This window comes from Nyctibius grandis, chromosome 5 (assembly GCF_013368605.1).
Source record: "Nyctibius grandis isolate bNycGra1 chromosome 5, bNycGra1.pri, whole genome shotgun sequence".
Lineage (NCBI taxonomy): Eukaryota > Metazoa > Chordata > Aves > Nyctibiiformes > Nyctibiidae > Nyctibius > Nyctibius grandis.
In genome coordinates this window covers 32,757,461-32,771,353 of record NC_090662.1, presented here as the reverse complement: position 1 = coordinate 32,771,353, position 13,893 = coordinate 32,757,461, and the positions used below count along the sequence as shown (strand labels likewise).

General features: G+C 35.3%; 1 protein-coding gene across 5 annotated transcripts in view; it reads right to left on the bottom strand.

Annotated features, from left to right (window-relative positions):
- IMMP2L (inner mitochondrial membrane peptidase subunit 2) overlaps positions 1-13,893 on the bottom strand; it is a 525,164-nt gene that overhangs the window by 343,715 nt on the left and 167,556 nt on the right. The gene's annotated exons all lie outside the window — the stretch shown is intronic.

The following is a 13,893-nucleotide window of genomic DNA, read 5'->3' as shown; positions in this document are numbered from 1 at the left end:
AAGAAATAACCATATCTTCTCTAGACAAAAAGGATAATAAGTAAAACATACTTAAATAAAGCATAATAGATGAGAATCTTGCATGCTGCAACAGTAAACGGAGTACACTGCTACTGTCTAGCGTATGCTGCCTAAATCAGTCGAATTTAGAGGAAAAACAGCTTTCTAACAACAAGCAGTCAAACACACTCACCTAATCAATATCAGAAGTCATGAATTTACCGTGCACCTCATATTTCTAAAATGGTCTTTATGAAAGCTGAGAATTATTATACACTTTAAATCAAACTGCAACCTAGTATTTTTTTAAAAAATTAGATGGGAAGACTGAAGATGCATTAAAACAAAAAAAATGCACTGAAAATGTTCAAAGCAAACACAACAGTTTACACTATACAATTACATCAATGGCCCTATCATTTTAAAAATTCCATAAAGATACTAAAATACATTTAATGGAAATTTGAAGAAAACCAATCTGGTATCACACACACTTTTGTTGGAAGTTAAGAACTACATTAACATTGTGCTTCACGTTCTAAAGAATATAACAGTCTCTCTTCCTTAATTTCATTTTTAGATATTTCCTCCATCAATCACAATCAAATCAAGAAAAAACATAAATTTGTTTACTGTGTCTGCCCACCAAAAATGTAAACATCACTACACACACACTACTGACTGCTTATTAAACAGTTAATATTTATCTTGCTCCTCTTCGTAGAAGGCCAAATTAAAATCTTCATCTCACAAATGTTGGCTATGTGGTAATATGAGGAGATAAACCTGTCACTAAGTGCTTTTACTTGTAGATGCAGCTATGAAAATCACAGAGATTAAGCTCAGTTAAAAGTTGGAGACTTGTAGCCATGTTTTATGTTTCAAATCTCACCACAAATGAGATTAAAAAAAACTATGTTTGCTACATGAAATGATAAAGTTGGCACACCAGACAGAAGTTATTTTTAATCTGTGGTTGTTTTGATTATGGGGAATATTTGGTGTTTTATTTTATTTTTTAAAAGACAATTTTTATGTTTACCAATTTCCATATTTAGTAAAATGAACACATAGCAAACATATTTATTTGTAAAGCCTTGAGGTCATCCTGACTTTGCCAGCTGCAAGAGAAACTTAATCCAAGCAAAAACTGAAGTGCTTTTAAATGTAAAATCTGTTTGCTTTCACATGAGCAAGCAGCCCGCAGGTAAAAAATGCCTACCACAGACTCAAAAGATAATGGTGGGATTTCAAGCTCTCTTTTCAGAATATTTGTAACTAATTTGTTGATCAGAAGTCTACTGAATATCATAACGAACCATATTATAATATGCAATGGGCACAGATGTGAGATCTGACAACAGGATGCCATTTTCCTGTTCACAACTTTTTAAAATTAAAAAACGTAAGCATTTCCTCTCACAGCTGATGGTATGTTGGATAATTTATATTTTGTGAAAATGTAGAAAAAGGGAGGGGGAAGCAACAACAGTATAACGATATCACGTTGCCTAAGGAATATTTTTGGCCTGAAAGCACTAAGATATTTTACAAGAGTTGCCACTATCACTGTGAGCATTTCTGGCTTGGACTGAGCATTTCTGACACTGAAAGCTGTTACTATGTAGATTTTAGCCTACATAAAATTAGACTGAGTGGCACCATCAGTGAGGAGACAGTGTAGATAAAAGCCTACAAAACTTCTAACTTAATTGAGAATATCAAAGCATCTAATCTTTCTAGCAAACACATAGAGGCAGAGGGGTAGGAGAGAGAATATACAGCCATTAGATACTCAGGCATTTCTGGTTTTCTGTCCTTAAGACCTGAACACCACATGATATTGCAGTTCCAGTTTTACATCACTGAAAAACTTCAGTCCATAAAGATGTAAGTATAACTTTTATGCCATTAAAAGCCCTTTTAACCTGTCAGTGTAGCACAGACATTTTTAGTGTACACCTACATTAGGCTTCACAGATTTGGACTATCTGAGGGGCTTGAGTTTTTTTCTTGCTCCAGCAAGAAGATTCTCTAAGGTTTTCTTAATCAATTACTACTCTTATCTGAACTTAAGACTTCTTCATTTGTTAATTTGTGTTTTAACATCTATATAGTTAGTTGAATAAAACAGGAGCCTTTGATATTTACGGTGTCATATTATTTTTCTTCACTGATACTGGGACAGTCACCAGGAACTAGTAGATATGGCTGCAAATCAGAAATGTTCCATGAATCAATTCATTTCAAAAGTTCTGTTAAATGCAATTGCTAGAATTATTTCACCCATTGTTCTTTGCCTTCTGTTATTTAGCAGATGTTAAAAAATTCAAGAAACCCCAATCACTGACTGAAAACTTAATGAGTACTAATTAATGATTACTAAATCCAAGAATTTATACAGTTCCTTTAAAACTATCTGGATAAAGAATGAAAACACACATTAAAAAAAGCAGTCCATAAGCAAAATGCTAAAAATATTTAAGAATGTTTTTAAATTCATTAACAGTTTGAAATATATGCCTTCATTTCTGGATACCAACCTTTCTCCTACTCATTTGTTCCACCTAGTCAAACCTAATGCTGGAAAACAGATCAGTAATGAATCACCCGGGTAGAAATACACTACATGGATGAGTGTGTGTTTCACTACACTAAATTCAGGGTTAGTTACATATCACTGAGGCATGAATTCCACAAAAGATTAAATTTTTCTCACCATTGATGAGAAGGAGGATAGCACACAATTTTATTCAGGATCCTCTCTATGCACTTATACTATTCAAACAGTATATTTAATTCTTGCATGATTGAGAAAGTCAAAGACACAGAGATGGAAACTAAGCAGCTAGACAGAAACAGTAAAAAATCAAAGGTACACTCAGGTTAGATCACACTCTTCTATAGAAGATCTTTACAATATGTAAGAAGAAAAATATCTCTACTAGGTCAACATTTTCATTGACTTCAGTGGGATAGCATTTCATCCTGAAAACTAATATTAGAGGAATATACAGTTCTCTCACTAGGTAGCCCAAGATCAACTTCCCCTTGGCTACCATTCCCTGTTAGTCATGCCTCCTAGCCGAGCCATCAGTAAAAATGTCAGAAACATTTCACTTACTCTGCCAAAATAATTCAAAACTGGATATCTCTTCCCCAACCTGTCCAGCTCTTCAAACTCTCCAACCTTACTCTTTCCAGCCCTAACAGGCCTCAGCCTCCAAATCCAGCCAATCCACATCAAATAAATTTACATTTGCATTTAAAAAGCTGATTTCACACAACCCTTAGATCATATGAAAAATGAACTGTTTAACCTTTTGGTAGTAGGTATTGGCAGCACAGCAAGAAAGTTTATTCTGCTTGACATATGCTTACTATGACTTTACCAGAAATCAATTTTCAAGCTAGATTTAAAAAAAACTGCTGCTACATAAGCATGCATACGGGAAACTGCTATCAGTTGGATAGTGTAGTCTTATTCTGTTCATTCACTAAGATTTTTTCTGTGGTTACATTGAGCAGAGGCAGGAACCCAGCTGATTTTCTAGGAATCTTGGTATTCAGAAACTTCACAAGAAGACGATATGACTTCAGATTACAAAGTTCAAAGTTTTTTCAAAAAAAATTATTAACATACTGAGTATTTCTGCATTAAAGACTACAAAATTGATTCTGATCTAAATCTAGGCTATAGAAAAGGTAAAATAGGAATAAGTCTAGTTAGAGTGAAATTTGTCTGACTTAGGTTACCAGAAAATTATCCATGCGGCCATGAACATAATTGTCCTGGCAAACTTAAAACTTTTTTTTTTTTAATTCATTCCAGATACTCTACCAATAAGGATCCACAGTTGCTATGTTTTCAATAAATTCCAAGGGCATCGGAGTTTCAAACCAAACATTCTCCTAGTGTTTGCAATCCAATCCTTGCATGATAAGGGAAAAGGACTATGAAATTAAAGCTTACAGCCAGGAAAAAGAAACTTCAGTATTCTGCTTTAATTTTCCAATCTGAAATAAATATAAATATGAAAAATCAATAAATAATTAATGAAGAACAAAACATAAGACCTCTCTGGCTTTTAAAATTATTTTATCTCCAACACTTTAATTTTCTTCTTAAAACTGAAGAACAACAGAAATATTTTAATATTATCTTGTGAGATACTATGTACTTTATCAAGTGCTGCAATACACCTGCTGACAGAAATGAGACTCCAGGGGTCACCAGTAAAGAGAAAATGTGCAGTATGTGCTATTTATAAAAGTGTAATCAAAGAGAGTATTTTATACAGTCAGAAATAGCTTCTTAACATTTTGCACTCAAGCAAAACAGTCTAAGCCTATGTTTTCTAACCTTACAACAATTCTTGACCAATACAGGTAATTTTATGAAAATATGTTAAAGCTACTGTATTAAGTCACGTTAGTAGAAGTTGGAAAGACCACAATCAGAGTAACAGTTAAGGGTAGCAAATTAAGTGTATTTTTATTAGGTTACCTCTTGTATTCTTTTATAGGGCACTATAACATTAAAATAAAACAGGAAACTGGAGGAGTCCCTAAATGAAATTTTCTTATGATACCTCTCTACTACTGTCATTCAATATTCCCTCCCTGCAACTGACAGAATCAGTAGATTTGAGGTTCTTTTGATACTAGCCCATATAAATGATTAACAGAACTGATGTAAACTATTTTCACTCTTTTCTACACAGTGCTCCAATATGATTCTCGTTACTCTATTTGACTAAAGAGAAATACTTGAAAAAAACTGAAACCACCATCTGGGGGAAAAAAAGTGTATTTGAGATGCAGCACACTTGGTAAAGTTGTCTATTCCACCTCTGCATCAGTAAAGAGCTGTTCTCTGAGAAGACTTTTCTCCTTTTAAATGAGGCCTTCTAGTCTGAAGTAACCTCGAGAACAAAAGACAAAAGTGAAGATCCCTAGAATAAACTACTTTCTCCAAATTTTTCAAGTCCTCTCATGATTTCTGTCCTCAATTATCATGCTTTTAGCATTAAAATGTATCTCAACTTCCAATGAGAACATTTTTGAAGCAACTTTTATAATAAAGCAAGATAGTTTTTGGAAAGCGCTTACTATCAGGTTTCCAAGAGCAGAAAACAGTTGTGAAGTAGCTCTGCATGTTAAGAATAAATTTCAGATGAACTTCAGTATTTCTTTCAAGGCATATAGGAAGATAAAGCCCAACAGTCCTTCCTGCCACAGATCAAGATTGTTAGCTTTATAATTAATACCAATTAAAATTGGTTCAAGACTGGGATAATTAATAGGCATCAGCACAATATTAATATCAATACAAATTCTACAGGCTGATCCATCAGCCTTTCAATATGTCCTGATTTTGGTGGGTTGGGGAAAGAAAATATAGGATACACAGGTGCTTTGCAGATTAGCTAATATAAAAACCAGATAACTATATGTTCAGAGTTAATAACTCTTTCTATTTACAGCAATGATAATTTAATATTCATTTTATTATGTATAATCCAATTTTTAGAAGACAAATTATTTAAACTAAATAATAAATAAGAATCTCAGCTTTAATTAAAAAAAAATGCCATTTCTCTTCATTTAAAAAAACAAAAACAAAAACAAAAAAAACAACCCAAAACTTTGTAGGGAAGCAAAGGCATCCTGATTCCTTCAGGAAGCTAATTTTATGGTTCTCTAGGATCATTCTTGTGATTTTTGAATGGCTGGGGCACGCAGTGTTCTCTCAGTCAGCAGAAAGGCACAACAGATGTTGATTTATGGCTTGTTATTACTGGTTGTATGGACTCTAACGAATAGAAAATGAAATAATCACCTGCATAAACACTTACAATGTATAGATGTTTAATCTCTCTATGTTAGAGACCTGCTAAAGACAAAACACAGTCCAATAATCCAAAGCATTAAAACTCCCTAAAATCCTTTTTAAAAATGACAATTGATGGTTTCTTATAACCAAATTATTGTTGTTTTTCCTTTTTTTTAATTAAATCAGCATCTGTAGATTTCCAGATTATTTGTATCTGCTATTTGAATTATCATCCAGATTTGCTACCTAAAGACTGACAAAGAAAGTACAACACTTTAAAGATCTAGGTATAGTCACAGTGTTGTGTGAGAGGGAGAGAAGAAGGTTATGATGTCTCTTCCTCGTGAGCTAGAGCAGGAATAGCATGGAGCAGCTTGTCCCTCCCTCTGCACGCCAGTATGTCTGCCCTGCAAATACAGTTGTTTCAAGAAATACAAAGTGGACATTTGCAAAGCTGAGAACACTGCCAATGTAATGAGGTAATGAAATAATTTTTGGCTTTCCTTATATACAGCTAAGCAAATTATTTCAGAGAATATTTTTTTTTAAAAAAAGGCCATGCTACCAAGGATGAACTACCTTTTGAAAAGCAGAGCTGAAAAAAGGTTATTATTTTTCTGTCTTTATCTCAAAAGTAATGCTCTCTTTGATCCATTAGGACTTAAATACATCTGCAACCTCTCATTACGGAAATTCAGGAAAAAGGAACATCTGAGTCAGTAAAAAAACCTGACAAGGTTAAGAAAACAGAAGGAAAAAAACAACTATGGAAAAAATGCAAACTGATATAAAGACTTCATGCCAACTTACGTATCTGGATGACTCACTGTTAGATGAACATCAAACCGCAATTTGCTCATCACTCATAGTTTTGGCCCCCTATATTACTTGTACAAAACAACAGACAATCACGCAGCAACAAATATGCACATACCTATTTACAATGTATACCAACAATCTAGCTGTATGGTGTTTTTTTCCCACTTAGTGAAATTTACTTCTAAAACATCCACTTAATACTTGAACTGGATGCTTAAGCTGCTGTATTTTCACATATGTCTGACCAGAGTTATATTTAGCTATTATCAAAGAAGGCCATTACTTGGGCTGTCAGGCTAGTAAAGGCAAAAAAATACGGCAGGAGGAGAACAGACCTGAAGCATCACCCTCCCTAAGGTGGGCATGGTGCTGATGGTATGAAACTAGCTGGCAGTTTATGGGGCACATAGTTGTGTAGTTGCTCTCATCTAGTCCTTCCATAGACGAACGAGAGAGATGTTGAGCAGGCAGTGAGTTGCCTGGTGGTCACAGGGACAGAGTGAAGTACCTCTCATGCCCTCTTCTAATCACTGTTCCTACATTGTTCAAAGGCATGGGGTACAAACATTTGACATTGGCAGAGGCTGGGATACAGGCAAGCACAGCTGGCTTGCTGCTGGGGCAGTGAGTTCACTTAAAAGAGGCCATCATGCCAACGGGTAGGGGAGGGAGGACAGAGAACAGCAGCTGTTCTGCTTCAGCAAAATTTTACTATTCATTAGATGAAGGCAAAATAAAGCATTTTATCTTTGCTCTCAAGGGGGAAAAATTCAATTGTCCCAACACTCCTGAGTAGCGCTAAGATGTGACACACCTAAACTAATGAAGTCAAGAAAATTGTTGCATTTTTAAAACACACATTATCTACACTTGTCTAATATCCTATTCAGTGATACTTTGTATCACTGTGTAATTACAAACCTATAAAATCTCCATTAAATTCACGCCAGTAAACATTTCTTTGAACTGAGTGAAATAAAGCATTTCGATGTATGCTACTCTCAGCATTTATCATAGATGTTAGAAATATATTCAGTAGACCAGATTACCAAAAAAGTTGTAATTCCACAAGAATCAAAGTAACAGGGTGCTTAATTGCCTCAGACTAATAAAGGAAAAATGATGGTAGAATCAATTAAAAATATATTAAACAAATGTATTTTAGGTGGCAGCACCCCACCTTCATTTTAGTGCATACTTCCTTGGGTTTTACGAGATTGTTAGTTTTACATCAGAAACTGTGGGACATAAAGAGATAAACCACAGTCATTGCCTTATGGATTCCAATATAGGCTAGAAGGTAAAACCAGCAAAAAAAAAACCAAAAACGTAAAAGATAGATATCATATACTTTTTGGAGGGGTTTGAAATTTTTCTTCAGAATTACTTTCCACGTTTTCTCTACCCACAAAAATTTTTATTTTAAAAAAGTCTTTGCCAAATGAGAAGCACCAAAATGGCTGTTTCCTAAAGCAATGAATATTTTAAATATTCCTGGAAAGTCCTGATAAATGACAGGGATCATCTGTTTTACATCTTTCTCAGTCTCTTCTGCTTTCGAGACCTTAGAACCTGATCTTTTTTAATCGCTGTATGCCAAAAAAAGGCCCTATGACAAGCTTAATGATCCACTCAGACTGCAGCTAGCTGTAAATTAGGAAGAACAAAAGAGGAGTGGAGGACTTAGGAAACCTGCCTGAGTCTTTTTGTGAGTGGGGCATGGAAAACCTTTGGGTTTGTACTTTTCTTGAACAGATGCAGACAGATGTTCCAGTTTCCCAGAGGATGTGAAGTCCATGGACCTTTATTGTGTCACAGTCACAAGCTACAAAGTTTCAAAAGTTCTAGCAGATCTTTCTCTGATATGCTTCTCCATTAAAATATTCAAGACATACAAGATGGACCGTTAAGAGTTTGTGCAAAGGAAATACCTAGAATTAAAAGGCTCCTCACACACATCTTCATGCTATCAATGACAGATGGCAACTCCTAGCTTCCAAACTCTCATTTATATTAAAATTGAGGAATTATTTTCCTTTTTTTAAGCCACTTAAAATGATATTAAGAAATCAGAGCAAAAATCATATATGAGAATATTATGTGTAAATGTAGAAACGCACACACATTCAACCAATGAAGGACCTGTAACAATATATTTGCAAAATCATGATCTAGTAGCGCACCACAAATATTGAACACCGAATACTCAACCTTCACAAAGAAATATTTAAAACAATTTGATTATCTTGTTTTATTAAATACATGTAGGGAAAATAATCAGTTAAACAAACAATTGATATATTTCACAAGCAGGAAAAGAGTCCATTTTTGAGAGAGACACAAGTATTCCTGACCTATTCATGCAGACATCATTAGAATTTAAAACAGAAAATACTAACATGTCAACAAAAAAGGCAGGAATGAGCCCCAAAAGTGCAAGGAATCAAACTCATCCATGTTGTTTAAGACTTTAGATTTAAGCTAACAGGAGTCAATGCAAGACTTGCCAGTTTTCTTGAGAAATATGACCATCTCCAAGCACATAGTGGTCTGCCCCCTGCCCCTAATGTAATACACTACATTACAGTTCATAAGAGTGCATATAATTCATGCTATAGCTGAAAAAATAACTCTGCTACAATATATATATATTCATTATACATATATAATCTAGTTTTCCAAGTGTAAATATTGCAACAAGACTTTTTATCACTGATTGCTGCTCTAATAATGTACCAAATGCCAGCTTGGAAATTAAACATTCACAAGTCTACAATTAAAATGAAACTTTCACTCCCAAAATAAAAAAAAAAAAAATCTGTGATAAATAAAGGAATTAAAGAAGTATTTCTGCTGCCTTTGTCCAGTTCTTTTTCCCCATATGGTATCTTATTTGTCATATGGAGGCTGCAAAAATACCCTTTTAGAGAATAAATTAGAAAAATGAAGGATAAACAATAAAGCCTGCTCAGCAGTCATGTTTTCCAGTGCTCTGTAGGGTAGCTGCAGGAATTTTCCATGCTGTGAGTGTTAATGAGATCCTCCATAGGCACCATTAATACATAAAAGCAATCACCTATAACTCACCTTTTCAAATCTGTATTTCTTGAATTTAGTAACTGGAAGCAAAATAGAAAGCATCATGCAAATACCTTCCTCATTTACTGATATGCAACCATTAGCCAAAAAGAGGTTGACAACAGAAATTTACTGCAATACATAAATGCTTCAATAATCAAGCACTTGGAGAACATGTACAGTTTTGAAGACTACAAAACTGTCCCTAAACATGTGGGTTTCCTGATGGAAGAAAACATACAGGAATTACTAATTAGCTAAAACTGTCTGGATTCCAGATACTTAGGTACTTAGAATAGGTATCTGACCAAACTCTATAATGACAGTAATCTGGCATGAAGAAAACTCATACAAATTTTATATAGTTTATTTCCAAGTTGTGATTTATCTTTTATAACATTTATTTAAATGAAAGGGGAGAAAAATTCAAATTTTCCACATCAATGACATGAAAGTTCTGGCTAACAGTTGCCGACATGAGGCAATTGTTACTAACCAGTACCTCACAAGAGCAAGTTTCCAAACCAGGCACTGGACTTCAGCCAAAGACAGCTCCATCAACCTGTGAAGGACCTCAAGCTTTTGGTAGGAAGTCCCTCATCTCTATTCCATTTCTGAACTGCCAACCTCCCCGGGCAAAGATATGTGTGGGGTCTGTCAGCCCCTAATATCTGACAAATTTTAAAGTGAAGGATATTAGTTCATTCTGCCCAAAATGCACAGCTTAGGATATTACTTGCTATATTTTGTGACAGAAACATGAAACAACAACATGCCTGATAGTTATCTTGCACTCTGGTCTGGATTCAGTGATTTCTCTGTGCCAGTTACTGTCATGTTTCTACATAATTTGAACAGATACCCAGAAATGAGATGCATTTTTTTAAAAACAAGACCCACCTTTTCCACAAAATGAACACTGACTTGTGGTAAAAGCTTGCTTTAGGTCACCCTTTCTCTGCTGCATTTCTGCTTCTGATGATGTAAATTAAGGTTCATGTTGGACATTAGGAAGAATTTCTTCTCAGAAGGGGTTATTAGACATTGGAATGGGCTGCCCAGGGAGGTGGTGGAGTCACCATCTCTGGATGTGTTTAAAAAAAGACTGGACATGGCACTTAGTGCCATGGTCTAGTTGACATGGTGGTGTCAGGGCACTGGTTGGACTTGATGATCCCTGAGGTCTCTTCCAACCTGGTTGATTCTGTGTAACCCTTGGGTTTCCCACAGTTCTCATTACCAATAACTGATTCAGGTAGGACATCTAGTATCAATGCAGTCATTTTTGGTACAGTGCTATCCATTGCCAGGTAAAAATACTTTTTTGAATAGTACTACCTGCTGGATGAGCCCAAGCATGGAATTTGGGCTGCAGTTCTAAGATGAACATACCAAATATATATTAGAGATATTCCTCAAAGACAGCTTTGCTTTGTCTGGCCCTTCCCTATCCTTTTGCTGGCTCTGATGCCCATGAGGCCCATTACTGAGTAATTTCTGCATGCTAAGTTACCAAAAGCACTTTTTTTGGTGGCCAGGTTAGCTTCCTGATTCATTAGTGTGCTGCAAGAGCTCAGTCAGCATCTGATGTGAACTGAAGCATTTGAAAGAGAGCAGAAAGTGAATAGGGTGAAAAAAAGATGGCAGCCAGCAGTTAAAGGGGCTTGGCTGCTAACACACTTATTTACACAATGAAATGCACTTCCTGAGTGCATTTCACTTTCATAGAAGCGAAAAATCACTGTGGCTGTACATGAGGTTTTCATCCTTATATGACTTCAGAAATACTCATCCAAATAACTGAAAATACGAAGTGCACCTCATCAACAGCTCTTCATAGAATCAAAATATGATGATGGACAAACTTGAGAATGGTAATTTACTGGAGAAAAATGATCTATAAATGTAACTTGCTAGAATGGGGGGCACCATGAGAGCAACCATTCTCATCTAAGACTAAAATTTCTTTTGCTTCCCATTTTAGACTGGAATATCACCAGTAAGGAGTCACTGATACTTGGTAGTTTCAGTGAGTGGTTCACATAACTAAAACGTAATTTCCTCTCATCTGGATTCTGTCAAATAACTTAGAAAAAAGCAAATTCCATCGCTGTTCATGTTCCCAAATAGCAGTATCTGAACTGCAGTTTTCAAAGGCAGAAGGCTTTATACACTATCCCAGTGGCATGTTAAACGACTGTGTCAATTACTATTGTAATCTATATCATCTACTACATCTCCTTCACTTTCTTTGTTTTCTCTCTCTCCATCTCTATTCTTAATGAAAAAGTGAAATACTTCTAGTGCCTGTCAGACAGGAAATTAGCTCAACATTAAGGACAAGTAAAATTGCACTAACACTCACTACAAAGAGCATAGCTATTTTCTGAGTTTTTCTTATTGCTTTTCTACTATGCTGTATAGACATTTGACTAAACCAATAAATAAGCAAAGTTCAAAATGGCCTCATCCAGAGCACAGCAAAGTCAAGGGAAAATGTCTCAACGTATTTAAATTTAGACGTCTGGCACAAACTCCCATTTCAAAGCAGCTTTGAATTACTGTCAACACCAGTGCTACAACTGTTGTTACTGTGAGAAGCTCATTGACACAGGATGTTTTACAGACCAAAAGTCTGATGAGGCACAAAAGGGCTCACCAGAATTAGTGGAGGGTGGATACTAAATTAGATCAGAGGTATTAAACAAAACAATACAAATGTAACTTGTAGCTCACACAGTCCCTGAAATCCTATCTGTTGGAAGTCAGATTCAGTCAGATTCAGCAGTCAGATAACACATGATTCTTATTCCATATGTTATAGTTTGAGTAGATTTATGGAAGTTTGTTTTGCTTTTAAATACTGTTTATGTCTTCATTGTGTCAAGAAAATTCTTTATTTCCTAAAACCGACTTACTGCAGGGAAAAAATAAAAGTAACCGAGACTGATAAAAATAAACATGTGAACCCCATAAAATGCCACATTTGAGATGCTTTCTTTTTTAGTTATGTTAGTATTTCATTGATTGTTACTGATATGGCACAAATAAATGTGGCATTCTGCTATAGTAGACTTTTTTCCGTCTGTAACAGATTCAGTAAATAATGTGCTGTGTGGCACCAAAAGAGCTGCTGGTCTTCATCTGTCCTAACATTGTTTCAAGGAATTATACTCAAACATCAAAGGTTGTTTTTCTCGACCCAAATTTTGCACAGATACAAACTGCTATCGTCGATTAACCTCAACACATCAAGCTATATACATGAATCATTAGGTTTTATTTAGTGGACATTTCTAAATATCAGCTTTCAGTGAGGTTTGTGCTGATAATTTTTTCCCTGTAATTACCCCCTGAATTTATTTGAACCCATTTATAGTTAATTTGTCAAAATAAAGAATGACACTAGAATCAGCAACTTTATGCTAAACTGTACATCCATTTAACGCCTACGAATGCTGACCATGGAACCATACTTCTTGTGTTCCAAGAAACCATGCTGGGATGAGTTTCTCAGGACTTCAGTCTTAAAAGGACCATCGATAGCAATATATGTTTAATCTGCCTCCATTCACGGGTATATAACACAAAGTTTATAGATCAGAGATTACTTTTCACTTAAATTATGGCATCTGAGATGGGCATGACCTACTTTATTGTGTGTTCTCAATTGCCTGTTTTGTCTATTCAAGTAGAGTAAGTCAGGTAAAACCCGACTGTGCCTTCATAGTGACCAACTGAGCACCACAGGACAGAAGGTCCCAAAGGCAGTGATGGATGGCAGAGCATGGAGTGCCAAGGGGAGCAGGGTGCATGCAACCAGGCTTCAGAGGAGAAAGAAAATTAGTAAGGATTAGAAACCCTGTTTATTCTGTTTTGCCTAACCTAGCCATGTGTTGTTTTTTTTTTTTCTCTATTTAAAAACAGTTATCCAGTATAAACTGGTTTTATAAGTTTAAAAATCTTTTGGTCTTTTTCAGGAGCTCCCTATAAAGAGAAGGTCAAGGCAGGTTCTCTTCAAAGCTCTGGCCTTCTCATGGAACCACGACAGCTTGCTAGAATCTGCTATCAAATCTCATTTCATTAACATTTCAAGATTATATTTTTATACATTCTGTAGATTTACAATTTATGGATTTACACAATTTATAGAGAGTGCT